This window comes from Drosophila willistoni, unplaced genomic scaffold (genome assembly GCF_018902025.1).
Source record: "Drosophila willistoni isolate 14030-0811.24 unplaced genomic scaffold, UCI_dwil_1.1 Seg87.1, whole genome shotgun sequence".
In the NCBI taxonomy this organism is placed as follows: domain Eukaryota; kingdom Metazoa; phylum Arthropoda; class Insecta; order Diptera; family Drosophilidae; genus Drosophila; species Drosophila willistoni.
In genome coordinates this window covers 10,714-26,598 of record NW_025814766.1, presented here as the reverse complement: position 1 = coordinate 26,598, position 15,885 = coordinate 10,714, and the positions used below count along the sequence as shown (strand labels likewise).

General features: G+C 37.7%; 1 pseudogene; it reads right to left on the bottom strand.

The window, feature by feature from the left end:
• Positions 1-2,026: 2,026 nt before the first annotated feature.
• On the bottom strand, positions 2,027-15,564 carry LOC111519727 (annotated as a pseudogene).
• Positions 15,565-15,885: the final 321 nt, after the last annotated feature.

The following is a 15,885-nucleotide window of genomic DNA, read 5'->3' as shown; positions in this document are numbered from 1 at the left end:
AGACAACCTGCTCACCTTTTTGTGTGTTACCTTTGAAATAAACTTCTTTTGTAAGATTGACCTCGAGCCGGTTTAAATTCAATTTAAATTTCAATAGGTCGCAATCTCTAACCAGATAACACTAACGGAAGGCACGCCGTTATTTTTGGAATTTTATTCCAAAAAAACCCCTTTTTCTATATGGTACAATATACCGTGTATAAAAAGAAACAGGTCTTGAATTTAGTTTGTTAAGGGCGAAGCTCTTACACTAATATTTCATAGCGCCTAAGGGTAATGCACAAAAGGTGGTCTTCGGTATTGTAGGCTTCGCCAGCTTTTTTCGCTTCATTTAGTTGGCAATGTAATTCCCAACTAGTTTTAGCGTTGAAGACATGGTATGGCTATTGCAATTCTGGAGTTCTTTAGCAAAGTCTGCTGATGATAGAACTTGGTAGTTCTTGAAATAGCTATACAGACAACCTGCTCACCTTTTTGTGTGTTACCTTTGAAATAATCTTCTTTTGTAAGATTGACCTCGAGCCGGTTTAAATTCAATTTAAATTTCAATAGGTCGCAATCTCTAACCAGATAACACTAACGGAAGGCACGCCGTTATTTTTGGAATTTTATTCCAAAAAACCCCTTTTTCTATATGGTACAATATACCGTGTATAAAAAGAAACAGGTCTTGAATTTAGTTTGTTAAGGGCGAAGCTCTTACACTAATATTTCATAGCGCCTAAGGGTAATGCACAAAAGGTGGTCTTCGGTATTGTAGGCTTCGCCAGCTTTTTTCGCTTCATTTAGTTGGCAATGTAATTCCCAACTAGTTTTAGCGTTGAAGACATGGTATGGCTATTGCAATTCTGGAGTTCTTTAGCAAAGTCTGCTGATGATAGAACTTGGTAGTTCTTGAAATAGCTATACAGACAACCTGCTCACCTTTTTGTGTGTTACCTTTGAAATAATCTTCTTTTGTAAGATTGACCTCGAGCCGGTTTAAATTCAATTTAAATTTCAATAGGTCGCAATCTCTAACCAGATAACACTAACGGAAGGCACGCCGTTATTTTTGGAATTTTATTCCAAAAAAACCCCTTTTTCTATATGGTACAATATACCGTGTATAAAAAGAAACAGGTCTTGAATTTAGTTTGTTAAGGGCGAAGCTCTTACACTAATATTTCATAGCGCCTAAGGGTAATGCACAAAAGGTGGTCTTCGGTATTGTAGGCTTCGCCAGCTTTTTTCGCTTCATTTAGTTGGCAATGTAATTCCCAACTAGTTTTAGCGTTGAAGACATGGTATGGCTATTGCAATTCTGGAGTTCTTTAGCAAAGTCTGCTGATGATAGAACTTGGTAGTTCTTGAAATAGCTATACAGACAACCTGCTCACCTTTTTGTGTGTTACCTTTGAAATAATCTTCTTTTGTAAGATTGACCTCGAGCCTGTTTAAATTCAATTTAAATTTCAATAGGTCGCAATCTCTAACCAGATAACACTAACGGAAGGCACGCCGTTATTTTTGGAATTTTATTCCAAAAAAACCCCTTTTTCTATATGGTACAATATACCGTGTATAAAAAGAAACAGGTCTTGAATTTAGTTTGTTAAGGGCGAAGCTCTTACACTAATATTTCATAGCGCCTAAGGGTAATGCACAAAGGTGGTCTTCGGTATTGTAGGCTTCGCCAGCTTTTTTCGCTTCATTTAGTTGGCAATGTAATTCCCAACTAGTTTTAGCGTTGAAGACATGGTATGGCTATTGCAATTCTGGAGTTCTTTAGCAAAGTCTGCTGATGATAGAACTTGGTAGTTCTTGAAATAGCTATACAGACAACCTGCTCACCTTTTTGTGTGTTACCTTTGAAATAATCTTCTTTTGTAAGATTGACCTCGAGCCGGTTTAAATTCAATTTAAATTTCAATAGGTCGCAATCTCTAACCAGATATATATACTATAATTTACCGGATGCCGCCGCAATTTTAGTTGATATTTTTAAAAGTGGCCAAGATACAAGTGAAGAAAAAATTTGAGAGCGTAAACTTTGCAAAAATGACAATAAAATGGGATACATCATTGCCAATTGGTTTTATTCTTTTCTTCCGGGTATATTTTGAAATTCCATTATGGAATCAGAGGCCAAATTGTTAACAAGTTCATTATAGACAGCATGGGGGACAACTGTACCAACAATTTTCTTATTATCGGTTTTAACTCGAAGGATTTGTATCTTATGTCCATTCTTGTGGATAATCTGCTCAATGCGATCCCATATGGGCAAAATCAAGCCCGACACACGTAAGCCCACCTCACAACCACCTTTAATGGGGCAAATTCTATTCCAAAAGACATGCGAACATCTAGTCAGACACACGTCATATTGATGCTGCCAAAATGAACGTGCAACCTCGGGTGGCACTTTTGACATATCGGCTGGTTATTGAATTGACCGTCTCAGTGCGAACCTGTGGCCCGGTATTGGGACGATATATTTGCAAATTTATTTTATTTGCTGACTTAACATCCGTTGAATCTGTTGCATCACGCAGACAGAGTATGGCTGAGTTCTTATTCTGTCTATTCTGTTGGAGTATATAGAGACCTTCATAATCATATAGAGCCTCCTTACGATATCTGTAAAACAAAATTATTAAGTAATAAAAGTGGAAAGCATCAATAAGTCTTGAAACTCACTTTGATAGGGCCACTTCAAACAGACACTGTATGCAATTCAGTGCCTGCAGTCCCTGTCGAATGTTTTTGAACAAGTCGGATTGGCTTAATGGGCTTGACACTGGCTCCATGGGCATCTAGATCGAGTATACCCAAATCGAAGCGACCAGAACGCTTCAGTTTTAAGATCACTGAATACATATTGTCCATAAAGAACTTGAAGAAAGCATTTTGTATCTCAACACGGCATCCCAAAATTCGATTCAAGAATTTTGATATATTATTACTATCCTTCTCAGTGGATAATATCTACATTTTTCCCTCTTCCACGCAATTGATCATACCAATCATATCGGTTGTAGAAAATCTGTGTTCGGAGCACCCATTAAGGGAAAAAATATTGGATTATCCAAATCAGCGTCATTATGGGGTACTTGCATTTCATCCACTGGCACTTCATTTTCCACTGCCCCATATGAGATTTGTGAACAATTTTGTGGATCTGAACCAAGGGGAACACGTATCTGTGTTTGTGGACCTTCAATGGCACTAGCAGTTGTGGGCACCTCCTCCACCACCTCTGGTCGGCCTTCATATACGAAAAGCGATTTCATAAAATCATCCAATTCCTTATAATCTTCTGTATTATCCACCTCGATGAAGGGCAAAGAGTCAAGTTCGGCCTGTAGGCGAGCATCTATTTCGGATTCCTCAGATGTCATCGTCGGTAGCAATGAGTCCAATTCAGCTTGTAGACGAGCATCTATCTCAAGATCGGATGGTATATCACATTTTTTACCTTTCACCACTTCATTTGTTTGCGTATTCAGCACAAGATTCGAAAAATCAATATTTATGGAAACATTATTCACATCATTTATATTCACAATTCCATTAATATTGTTATGTACTGTTGGCATCGACTTTATTTCATTATTCAGATTATCAAATGTAAAATTAAAACTAATTTCTGGTTCTCCTTGATTATCCGAATTGGGATTATAGTCGACATATAAACAACTACTGTTGTCCTCGCTTCTGTGCAGAATTTCTCTTTTAATTTCTTGCCTAGCATCAAAAATGTTAGGTTTTGAAATCGAATCATTTGGCTTAAAATTTGTATTAAAGAAATCTACGGGTGGTTTTCCATAATTGTTACCTTCTTGATTCTCTTTATTTGTGTCGTCATGAATGGGCCAATTATTTAAATAACTCACAGTCTCATTCATTTTCTCATTATCATTAAAGAACTTTACTTGATTGAAAGCCTGATTATAGTCGCGTTTTCGTAAAACATTTGTTGAATTTGTCGTCTTTCCACATAAATTAGTTCCAGCAACAAGCGGCTTCGGTTTTTCAAAATTTGGAGCCACAAGGCTTGTTCTCGATGGGAACTGCAGCAATTCTGGTTCTTTCTCCTTTGGAGGCGAGGTAATGTTGCTGTTTACCTTTTTGGCAAACATTTTGGTTGAAAATCTACCAAGGACTTGTGCGATGACCTTGGCGCTGAATTTTGTTTACTTGGCATTTTTTTCACACAAAATTTCTTTTTTACTTATTTTTTCAGAAAGTTTTTTTTTACAATGTCGAACGACTAGTTATCTCGGCATTGACTCGTTGAATGATATTTTGTCGAATTGCTCCGAAGTATATTAACTTTCTAAATACAAATATTAAGAAGTTTAAAAGCACCGCTTGCTAAAATCTGTATGAGATAATAACTTGTTGAATTTCAAGGGAATTGAAGGCAAAAGCGTAACTTTGCATTTATAAAGTTTCAAATACCAACTTTAAACAAAGAAAATACACAGCTTTAGGGTTTTTTTTGTCGATTTATGAGAAAGGCACGGAAACTATTTGGAAGCAATTTAGTTGCCAATTGTAGTTGTCCGTTTACGGATCGAATGGAGTTCCGTTTTGAAAGAAATCATTGCCCTGGCATAGAATTTTTGGTCGGGAGGGGGGTCTATGTGGTAAACCGTAAATGATAATCACAGAAATGTGTGTGCGGAAATTCGCGAACGCGACTTATGGTAGTTTAAAATTTTGACACTCACAAAGGTGTATCCAAAAAAATTAGAGCCGAGATTCAAAGCGCCTTTTAAAATCGTTAAGTGCCTCGAAAATGATCGATACGTTGTAAGTGACGTGGAATTTGGTCTATAGCAACTATGAAGCCATGGTTCAATTGGTCAGATGAAACTATTAAAGTTAACGTAAATATAAAGAAAGACCAATATACGAATAAACAGATCAAAATAAATACAAACCTATGAAAATTTTGTTATCGAAAAAGATCAGTATGCTAAGCAAAGAAACTGAAAAACGCTAAGAATGACAACAGTACACACAGCTATAATACGAGAACCAATAGTCGTCATAAAGAAGATCAGGTGATCCTTACTGTCAGAATGGCCGAATTGAATGTGGAAAAGCTATAATTGAGATAAGAAAAAATATTAAAAAACAATAATGGATTCAATAAATCCTGATGACTTTTCAAAGTCCCAGTTACAAATCTGATACTGGCACTAAAAATTTACTAGCCGAACGTTTAAACCAACTAAGCCCTGTAGCCAGAGGGCAACATCCAAAAGATGGAGGTACTCGTAACGGAGGTCCAGGTAAACGCGCGGGTCCGCTTGGAAAAGATTGCTTGGAGTACCTGAAGAGCATTCTGTATACGACGGACTATGGCGCCGATCAGACGAAAACGCAGACGATCGGTACGAGCAAAAGCTAAAGAAAAAGATAATGAACTTCAAGAGTATAATGAATGTCATGCTAACGATCACGCTTTACAACATGTTGCCAGGCGTCATCAATCTGTGTCTTGCGTATGTTTCCTGTGTGTTGCTCCTTGATGGTTACATGTTTGTTGTGTGGAGCATTATTGTCAAAATTATGTTCCTCACAAGTCTTTTCACCGCAAGCCGAGTACCATGCAAAGTCACGGTGGATTTAAATTACGCAATATCATAATAACTGAACCAACTTTGAGTTGCAAGTTATGTGGTGAAAATCCTGGTAACACCAGAGAGTTCAAAAACTTGGATAATTTACTACATCATCGGGATTTGTTATGGAATCAACGGATTTGTATGTCACCAAATCGTCATCGAGTTTTGATTGATTGGTGCATTTAAGTGCGTGTATATCATTATTCTTTGTGCGAGAATTGCTCGTTGACTTAACCAAGAATAATTCTAATAATTCTCACTAATGTTTGGGAAAACATTATGGAAACAAATTAAATGCAACTAATCAATTTTATTGATTTCATTAAATTAAACAACTAAAAGGATATTTAATTAATACTTATGGTAACTGCAAACACGTTAACACCACATACACACACACCGAAACACACACATCGTAACTCTCAAAGGACCTTGTATCTGCATATTTCACGCCTTGCAGCCATTAAACAACCGAACGCCAGTTTAAAAGCGTCGTCGAGGAAATTTTATTACCCGTCCAAACTACAAGAATAACAGGTCAGCTAATTATGTGACGACCTTTGTTACATAAAATAAAATAGCACACACACACTTAGCCACACACATGCACAGAAACCACAAAACCAATAAATTTAAAATTGCAAACATAACATATTTTGACAAATTTTGCAAACAGAAAAAAATGAATGATGGGAAAGGGAAAAGTTTTGCCTCAAGACCTCGGTTTCGGTTTGTTAGCATGGACTTAAAAAATACTCAAGCCTCTTCGCGTCTGAGTGAAACTTAATTAATGCAGAAACATTTTCCAATGGTGTTTTCTTTTTTTTCCTCAACTTCTTTTCTTTTCTTGTTTTCCTTGCTGCAGGACTACATATCCCCATCACGCTCCGAGTTGAGCTTTGTTCCGACCAGACGACGATGGCAAATCGATAATATGCCGTGCGGAAAATCCAAATGTGAATGGCCTGTATTTGGAGACCCTGTGGAAATTGAATGTCGTTTGTAAGTATTACAAATTGTGTTTAAATATAGACAAAAATGTCAAAGAAGCTAACATCGGCTATGCGGAAGTTTATATACCCTTGCAGTCTTTGGTAATAATAATTTTACATGTTCAAAATTTGTTTTCTGCAACTCAATTCTTTAATATACAAACAAAACAATTTTACCCATTCCCAAAGCAAAGCAACGCACGCATACACATACAGTTCATGTAGCGTTGCGTCTGTGTGCGTATGCATGTACTCTGTTGATGACAAAAGACGTAGTAGACAGCAAGCAGCGCTGCCGGCAGAGCCGATTATTATATTGACTGTAACTTGTGTTATATTTATCCAATCACATTCAAATTTTGGGATCTGGGGTTTTATATCAAATATTATCAAATATGTAAATTTCATAGCATACTCCGATGTTTATGAAACTGTTTCTTCTAGTTCTTCTAGAGCTATATGATGGTTTTCATACCTTATACTTTCATACTTTATTTTTCCCGGGTAATAAAAACCCCGAAAAAAAATTTCAGCCCGAGAGCTCTTAAGACGGCTGATTAAAACGCATTCGCACAGACGGACGGACGGACAGACGGTTGACGGACATGGCTATATCAACTCAGCTTCTCATGCTGATCAAGATTATAATTACTTTATGGGGTCGTAAAAGTGTCCTTCTGTGCGTTACAAACATCTGACCAATTTTATAATACCCTCTGCAAGGGCATAAAAAAAAATGAATGAAAAAACAGCAAAAAAAAAAGGCAAATGTCGACAGCAACCAAAAGTTAGACAGCGGCAAAGGCAAAATTTATTACGTCGGTGATGTCGTCGTCGTTGTGAATAATTTGCCAAAGGGCCAAAGTAGAAGAAGGAGGCATTCGGCCTGATGATGAGGAGAGGAGCCACCACCAAATTGCTGGGTATACAGTCGCATTTTTCTTCCCGGTGATGCGCGGAGAGTAAGGATGAAATATGTGGCCTAGAAAATGTATGGCAGGCGCTTAAACTAAATGAAGGACTTTTCGTGTACCCAAAAGAAAATTTTATTTATCAAAATCAGAGAGAGAATAAAAAAGAATAAAATACAAACCGAAACTTTTTGCCAAATTAGGTCGATTTATGCTCTATATATAGACCATAAAGGTGGGAAAAATTGTAGAAAATTTGTTTGGGTTCTTTAACGCAAAATGTCAATGTGACAAGCCAAATGAGTAGCAATATAATATGCACAATCGATGATAGATTTTGATAAAGCGATAAACTCTTGATTTTTTGGAAAATTAGACAAGAAAATGCAATTTTGAACAGACATGAGACAATTGTCCACTTTTTTAATAGCCAATAAAGAGTCAACAAAATTAACTCTTGTATTAATAGGATTTTTAACCTGATCATAGTTTCTGTACTTTTTTTAATTTGATTTTTATCTCTAACGATGAAACTCTCATACAAAAGTTATCAAAATATCTACTTGACGCAGTTTTTCAAATAAAACAGCATCGTAGCAACCACGAAAAACAATAGGAAAGCAGTATTTCGAAATCAACGTAGGCTTCACAGTCTATAATAAAATTGTTTTATTGTTTGGAATATCAGAATTTCTCACAACGTTTCCAATCTGCTAGTCAATACATTTACGTATTTTGTACAAAAAATAAAAAGAAATGAAGTAAGTCGTCTCGCCGACTTGGGTATACCATACACCAGGTAAAACAAATATTTAAAATTTCGAAAACCAAATGTATGTCTACTAAATTGTTTTAACAGGCCCCATACCGTTTGCTCTCTCGCTCGCTCTACAAACACACGAGCACTCTAGCGCCGCCACTAGCCAACGGCCAATTCTTCCCTTATGGATCGCGTAGCAAAATACGTTCATACGTATATTTTGTATGTTTCTAGTCCGATTTCAATCAAATTTGGTAGTTTGATAGAAATAAATAAGATTTATTAGTCTGCCGGTTCGGTTTTTTCTAAATTATGGAGGCGGCAGTGGGCGTGGCGACATATTAAAATATATGTATTCTGCGCGCATACTAAGTCAATATACATACTAAATTTGGTTACTTTAGCTTTGTTAGTTTTCGAGAAAATCTGTTTTGTTTAATTCTCGGGGGCGGAAATGGGCGTGGCAAAATTTTTAAATAGTCAATATCTGCGCGTCTATTAAGCTAGCTTACATACCAAATTTAATGTCGGTAGCTTTCATAGTTTTTAAGAAAATCAGAGTTATGTAAATTCCGGGGGTGGAAGGGCTCGTGGCAAAAAGTTGGAACAATTATTTTCTACGCGCTAACTAAACAAGTATATAACCCAAATTTGATGTCTCTATCTGCCATACTTTTTAAGAAAAACAGTTTTATGTAAATTTCGGGGGCGGAAGGGGGCGTGGCAAAAATTTGAAACAAACTCGATAAGCGTACATACTACACGAGACTGCATACCAAATTTGGTGGCTCTAGCTCTTATAGTCTCCGAGATCTAGGTGTTCATACGGACGGACGGACGGACGGACAGACGGACATGGCTAGATCGACTTGGTTTTTGATGCTGATCAAGAATATATATACTTTGTGGGGTCGGAGATGCTTCCTCCTGCCTGTTACATACATTTTGGCGACTTTAATATACCATTTCACCCTATGGGTGTATGGTATAAAAATATACTAACACTCTTCAAATGTGGATAGTTTTTATCCTATTAACACCGATGAAAATAGAACTGTTACATCTGCCAGCATCTTCAATCCTCATGAATATATTGGCGGTACTCTGGTGGCCATTGCTGGTAACGATTTTGCTACAATTGCATGTGATACGCGCTTGACCAACGATTTCAATATCCGGAAGATGCGCAGCCAGAGCAAACTATTTGATGTTTCACCACAAACAGTTCTGGGATCGGTTGGTTGTCGGTGCGATACTCTGGCTCTTGTCTCTTTGGTACGCAGTTTCTCGCTCAAGTATGAACTGAATAACTTAATGCCCGTTTGCCCCGATTCGTTGGCCAGTATGCTAACACGTACCAAGCTTACACGCCAGTACTTTGTGTCCACTGTGGTTACTGGCATTGATTCCAATGGTCTGGGAGCTGTATATTTCAATGATCCAATTGGAAATTATCTACGTTTACCCTATCATATTTCTGGAACTGGTGGACGCATAATATTGCCTACTTTGAACTGGTTCGAAGGTAATGAGGAGGATCATATGAATACTATAACAACATCGCTGACTGTGGATAAAACTGTGCAAATCTCAATGGAGGCATTCAGGGCAGCTCGCGACTGTGACAGTTTTACAGGGAATTGTATGTTTATAAATATTATTACCAGAGAGGGCGTTCAGTTCAAACAGCTGCCCCTGCCTTAGGACAAGAATGGTTTATTTTTTGTTAATGAATTATAATCCACGCAGGAATATTTAACATTAAATTAATTAATGTTTTATTTCCAAGTTCAAATTTCTGTAAAACTTAATAAGCATTAAGCGAGAAGGTTGGTAATTGATGCTTTTTGAGACGATTCTCTTTGTTATTGGACTCTTAGAATTAATTTAGAATGATAATTGATATTTCAGTCTTGTCTTCAACCATTAACCATGTTATTTGCTTATATTTTTCGGGTGAATCTACTAATTTTATAGTCGACACATTTAATGCTCTCAGTCCAAACGGATTTAATTAAATACAAAAACATCAAAAGGATAAAAAGGGATTTTTAGTAAGATTTTGGTTTCTATAGTTTCCAATTTAGGCCCTTGTGCGTTATGGGTACATCGGGCAATTTTGGTAAAATCACATTTAACTTTCTGCTCAGGATTGTTTAAAATTCAAATTTCACTCAATACATACACCATTCGACGTCAATATGCCCACGTTGTGTGTGTCCCATTTCGTTTATATAAATTAAGCCCTACTCTCGAATTCCAAACCCAACCCAAAATAAAAAGGACCACTGCGGACATCGTAAACTCGCCACAAATGTCATCGCTTTCGTTATTCGGCGGTTGTATGTATGTATACTTTCAACTATTTAAATTCAAAATGTATACTTTCAACTATTTAAATTTAAGATCGTCTAGCTATGCATTTTCCAAAGAATATAAAATAAATAGTAATTTCTTATATTAAAAGTTCCCATGCCTGTTATTTTTAGAGACTAATGCGAATATTTTGTTATTTTACCAATTTTCATATTAAAATACATATATGAATATCAATGGAGTCAATGGATGTGTTTTCACTAAATTTTTTAGGAACAGTTTTTCATTTACTCTTTTTTGTTTAATTATTAAAAAATATACAAGTATACATACTTATATACAGGATGTACAATGAAATACATTTTCAAGACACAGATATTTGTTGAAACATTTCTGGATTTGCTGACTAGTATAAATATTAAAGTAAGAGATACATTATTTGGCCAATAAATTTCTCAACGTTTGAATAAACATAATTTAAAAAGAGAATTAGATCCAAACCACATCGGATGACTTCTTTTGGCACGGATGACTTCTTTTGCGCCATCTTGTATGTATATACATACATATATACCTGAAAGTTTGTTCGTTTATTGTTCGACCTATTTAGAAACCACTGACTTGTCTATCACTCACTTTTTCCTTTCAGTCCTACTTTCGAATTAACTTATAACTGAACCATTTAATGTTCTTTGAGGAAAACTTGCACACAAGGGAAATAACCCATTAAGAATTTTAACCAATAGACTCCCCTTAATTTTGAAGTGTGGGGCCTTCTTATGCAATAATGTTCACCATACCTCCTCCATAAGGCGTGAGTTATTATGCCAAGTTCGTTTTTAGCTTCTCTAGGCACGACATTTGCCAAGGCCATTTGGCATACTTTATGCCATTGCATAATTTGGTTTATGTCTATGTGCTAGAAGAATCCGAGTGCGTAAGTTTTAAAATTTATAATGTAACATACACACACACACACATAAATACAGAGCAATAAGAGTAAAACGAAAGCTGTCAGGGGGATGCAACGGAGAGGCAAGACTCAGACAAAGATGGAAAAGAAAAGTCTTATAAGCAAGTACCGGCAACGGTACTTAAGATACCCTCTTTAAAAATTATTAATACAATCCTTTGCATATCTGAAAATAACTAAATTTCCCTGAAAGATTTTATGGGCGACTTTTTCTTGGTAATGCCTGTTACAAACACCTTGACGACCTTGTAATACCCCAATTATTCTCTACACCATGGTAAAGAGTAAAAACATGCAATGCAATTACAGACGTCGTAGAGAGATTCCCCCTGCAGCATTGCAGACGTTACATATCCCAGAGCAAGTGGGTCCCTATTGTTCCATTGTTTATGGCTTGACAACATTGGCTCCGCTTCTGTCTTGTTTAACTTTCATGGGTTCTCTTCTTGTGCGTGCTTGGCATTTGGTAAAAGCGAAGCTTGTGCCACACACATACACAAACATACATATATATATATACTATAGTTTACCGGATGCCGCCGCAATTTGAGTTGATATTTTTATACCATACACCCATAGGGTGAAATGGTATATTAAAGTCGCCAAAATGTATGTAACAGGCAGAAGGAAGCATCTCCGACCCCACAAAGTATATATATTCTTGATCAGGATCAACAACCGAGTCGATCTAGCCATGTCCGTCTGTCCGTCCGTCCGTCCGTCTGTCCGTCTGTCCGTATGAACACCTAGATCTCGGAGACTATAGCAAAATCAAAATCGGACAGAAAACAGTCGAGTTATGCATATAAACGTTTTTCCATAAGGCCGGAGTTGGCCGCTGGTGGGGCGCTAGGGTGCTCGTATGATTGAGTGAGCGAGATACTAAGATATGCTTGTAGAAGCATGTGAAAATGCATTTGTTTAATATGGTATACCTAAGTCGGCGAGACGACTTACTTACTTCATTAAAAGTGGCCAAGATACAAGTGAAGAAAAAAATTTGAGAGCGTAAACTTTTCAAAAATGACAATAAAATGGGATACATCATTGCCAATTGGTTTTATTCTTTTCTTCCGGGTATATTTTAAAATTCCATTACGGAATCAGAGGCCAAATTGTTAACAAGTTCATTATAGACAGCATGGGAGACAACTGTACCAACAATTTTCTTATTATTATCGGTTTTAACTCGAAGGATTTGTATCTTATGTCCATTCTTGTGGATAATCTGCTCAATGCGATCCCATATAGGCAACATCAACCCAGATAGCACATAATAGGTGCGCACACGTAAGCCCACCTCACAACCACCTTTAATGGGGCAAATTCTATTCCAAAAGACATGCGAACATCTAGTCAGACACACGTCATACTGATGCTGCCAAATGAACGTGCAACCTCGGGTGGCACTTTGACATATCGGCTGGTTATTGAATTGACCGTCTCAGTGCGAACCTGTGGACCGGTATTGGGACGATATATTTGCAAATTTATTTTATTTGCTGACTTAACATCCGTTGAATCTGTTGCATCACGCAGACAGCGTATGGCTGAGTTCCTATTCTGTCTATTCTGTTGGAGTATATAGAGACCTTCATAATCATATAGAGCCTCCTTGCGATATCTGTAAAACAAAATTATTAAGTAATAAAAGTGGAAAGCATCAATAAGTCTTGAAACTCACTTCAAACAGACACTGTATGTAATTCAGTGGCTTCAGTTTTAAGATCAGTGAATACATATTGTCCATAAAGAACTTGAAGAAAGCACTTTATATCTCAACACGGCATCCCAAAATTCGATTCAAGAATTTTGATATATTACTACTATCCTTCTCAGTGGAGAATATCTTAATTATTCCCTCTTCCACGCAATTCATCATACCAACGCTAGCCAAGGCATGGGCACAATCAAGTACGAAATTGCCCTTAAACGTTGAAGGCACAAAACAACGTTCCAATGTCTTCATGCCAGTAATCTGTTACATAACGCTATCTAGGGCAGCGCGTCCAATGTTATTATCGATATTGAATTGCGATAAATCACTAGCATCGGTGGCTCGACGATCGCCCTGGGTAAGTGCACCCAAGCTCTCCAAACGTTTGGCCACTGTCGAGGCGAAACGACGTTCGCCTGCCAAATCCGTAATAACGAATACATATTCCGGTGAATTGACCTGATTGGAACGATAAGTTCTCCCAATTAAATTATAAATACATACATATGTAAGTACATTTTCTAGTTTCTTTTAAATATTGCCTTAACTGACCGCGCAAGGACCCGATTTACTGGGATCTTAGGGTAAAAAATTAAATGCTTAGCTAATTCCTACTCGCGATATTTGCACTATAATATTACTCTTTAGACTTACCCTTATATGGATTTGGTGGCCTTCCACGACGTTTGCGTGTAGTTCCTGCTTTCTTATTTTGTTGCTTAGGTTTATTATTATTATTATTATTATCCTCATTACTATTATTATTATTATCCTCATCATCTGATAACCAGTTATTTTCATACATTTCAACATCACTGTCAGCTGGGTCCGGGTCTTCTTCGTCGTCATCGGAGAATTCTGAACGAGATTTTTTATTAAGTGATTGTTTCAAAAATTCTCCAGTATTAACTAAATGACGAAATGCATCTCTATTTGGTGCTGGAAAATGTTTCTCCACAAACGATTGCAATATCATTTTCGATGTGGACACAAAGGTACTTATGGTTCCCTGATTACGATCCAAGTGTTCCAAAGTCCTTGGCTCTCCCGTGGAGTCATTTTCACCACTTGATTAAGCTTCGATGCAATGCACAGATTCTTGAAGAAACGCTGATGGGCACACTAAAACTGGCAAGTGATAATCTTCTGTATGCGATTCTCTACGCTCATGAGACGACAGCATCTTTGGAATTTCTTGTGAATCTCAGCCCATAGTTCAGCAGACATATTGTAGACCTTACGGAAATCCTTGGACATGAGAATCTCCTCAATGCGAAAGCTGACATCCTTGAAGCTCAATTGACGTGCTATATATGTGCCACGTAATTTCATATCCATTGCCACAATTTCCATGGCACCGATACCCCTCTTCTCGACAGCATTGAAGAAATCCCAGAGACCCAAACGAACCTTATAAGCCATATTGCGAGGCTCACTGGCTCCCGTGGCCGAAGCATAAACAACTCGGGCCTTGGGACAAAGCTCCCGTCTAGTTCCCGTCTTTGTCGACTTGCCACCATTCATCAAACTCAAATTCTTAGCCTTGTGGCACTCATCGAAGACAATGACACCGTCAAATTTCTTGGTCAGCCAATGCACCAACTGCAGCAAACGTGTCTTATACATACGCTTTGAGGTTTGCGACTCACCAATTAGGGAGGTATATGTACAAAATATTACATTCTTCTTGAAATTATCATTCTCATGGCAATCATTGCGACTATATTTGAATTTACTCAATGCAACCACCGGAATCTTATCATCGGCCCCAATGTCAGGAAGATCCCGTTCAGCATCGAACTTGAGGTCACTCGAAACGGATATCCATAGGGCACTGGGAAGAATCTGTTGATGAGCCTGACAAGCATAGACAACTGCCTCCATTTGCAGTGCGCTCAAAGAGCCAGCAGCCTCAAACTTTGTCGGCAGTGCCAACTTCATATTTATATCGGGTAATTCCACCGAGGATAGAGATGCAGTTTCCACAACTGGATCTGGATGGGCCTGGCCAAGTTTCAGTTTACTGGCCCAATATTCGGCAAATGTATCGGATACACCAATTTCCTCATAACCAGCTTCTTCATCTTCCACAGCTGGTTCTCGTGGATGACCTTCATCATCTGGAACTTCTTCTACTTTCTTGGGAACTATTTTGCGATTAGCGGCCGACGAAGATGTCGACGATGACGATGATTTAGCCGTTGGTGGTCTGGCTAAATATGTACGGCCACTTTGCAGTATTTAATCAAGTTGTGCAGCTGTTAGGCTCTCCATTTGCTGATCCAATGGCAAACCAATTCCGTTATAAAAATATTGCTCTGCTCCTGCTACTGCTCTGATTTTGAAGGGCTACGTAGCATAGCAGAGAGTACAAACGGAAAACTAGTTTGTGAAATTACAGTTTCCTCTGAATGTCCAAATTTTTTTAGCTCTCGGGTGCGGGTGAAATTTTAAGCCCATGGGCTGAGTTGGGTTGGGTGTAACATTTCGGCCCATGCCCACCTCTAGTACAGATCTACTATGAGAGCGACTACGAAGTTACTTACGAAATTGCTACGAGAGCAACAGAAAAGGAAATACTCCGTAGCAGTAGCA